The sequence below is a fragment of the Chrysochloris asiatica genome, unplaced genomic scaffold (assembly GCF_000296735.1).
Source record: "Chrysochloris asiatica unplaced genomic scaffold, ChrAsi1.0 scaffold00007, whole genome shotgun sequence".
Classification (NCBI taxonomy): Eukaryota; Metazoa; Chordata; class Mammalia; order Afrosoricida; family Chrysochloridae; genus Chrysochloris; species Chrysochloris asiatica.
Genome location: NW_006408525.1, coordinates 20,657,612 through 20,659,427, shown reverse-complemented (window position 1 = coordinate 20,659,427; position 1,816 = coordinate 20,657,612).

Sequence of the window (1,816 nt, the reverse complement as noted above, 5' to 3'; positions counted from 1 at the left end):
TAGGAGCATAGTTAAGTGTTCTGGAATATCCCTTCTTTGCAATGTTTTCTTTACATAGTTTGTTATGATCCACACAATTTAATGCCTTTGCATAGACAATAAAGCATAGGTATTTATGGTGTTCTCTGCTTTTAGCCAAGATATGTTTTTGTATGGTTTTTAATTTTTCATTTATTTTGGCGGTTCGTTCTTGTAATATTTCTCTGAATTCTTCAAGAATTTTGTCTGTTTTACTTGATTTTGTGTACAGTTTCCTCAATCTTTCTCTCAACCTGTTGAAGGAACTTAATTATGATTTTTTAAATTCTTTATCATATATATCCAATGCCATTTGTTCCTCCAGTTTCCTGCTCTGCAATTTGGTCACATGTCTGAGCCATTATATTTTGTTTCTTTACGTGAACTAAAATTGTCTGTCGTCTCCAAGACATTGTAATATTGTTGTATTTGTATTTCATTGGTACTTAGGCACTCACCATCAGTCTTCTGGTGTGTGTGTTCATGTAGAGCAATTGAAGGTGGGTTGGGCAGGTGTTGTGCAGGAACATTGGTGGGCTTCACCCAATGAGTGGGACTGCAGGAGGTGTGGGTGTGGCTATGGTTCCTGCCTCCTACTGGGTGGGACAAAAAAAGGAAAAACGCTAAATGAAACACAGATATTTTTGAGCAAGTGCCAGCAAAAAAAAAAAAAAAAGTAAAATAATAAATGAAAAAAATTCAAAGAGGGAAAACCAAAGCGAGAATAATATTAAAATTTTAAATGAAATAAATAAGGAAGAAAAAAGGAAAGAAGGAACAAAAAACAAAACTGAGGAGGGTAAAAAAGAGAGAGAATAGTATAAGAAAAAGTAGGAAAAAGAATTTAAGGAGGAAAAGAAACAAGAAAAAAGTAAATCAGAAAAAGGGAAAAATCAAAGACAAAGGAAGGGAAAGGAAAGGGAAAAGAAAGAAAGGTAAGAACCGGGGGAAGGGGTAGGCAAGACACCTGGGCAGTCCTCCTGCTGACTGAGGAGATCCCAGAGGAGCATAGGATGTGGGTCCTGGATGGAGATGCTGTTGACTCAGGGGTGGCTGCCCAGAGGAAGCAGAGAGCATGCAGGCTTGGGGTGATGTGCATCCGGTGCCTGATTGTCATGAGGATGAACCTCCAACCTCAGGCAGATCAGGGGCTGCAAAGAGGAAGGGGTAGGTGGGGGCTGACCATACATCTGATCTCTGGGAGGGTATGGGGAACTAGAAGGTGGAACTTTTCTTGCTGTCAGCCAAAGTTGTGGGCGCTTGTGTGGTCCTAGGTAAGCAGATTAATCAGGACTCTCTTTTCACTAACAAAAGCTGCTTGCAAAAGCTCAAAATGGCCACACTGAGCTGAACCTCACTATTCCAGTTGTCTCTGGGTTCACCCGTTTGTTTTTTGTTTAATTTCTGCTCCTAGTTGCTATTCTATCCATCTCTCTATCCTTTTTGCTGAAGCTTGGGGTTCCAGGACTACCATCAATATTTGCCTCATTTGATCTCTCATGTCTTTGTTGTAGAGGGTCTGGGTAGCCTCTCTGCCTAATTCACCATTTTCTGCAAGTTGAAACCTGTCAACTAATTTTTTTTTTTTTTACAAAAGTACAAAACCAATTTATTGGAGGAAGAATAGTACGTTTGTTGTTGTTGTTGTTGTTAGGTGCCATCAAGTCAGCACTACTCATAGCGACCTTATGCACAACAGAACGAAACACTGACCAGTCCTGGGCCAACCTCATTATTGTTGCCACCATTGAGCCCACTGATGCTGCCACTTTGCCAATCCATCTCGCTGGGGGTCTTC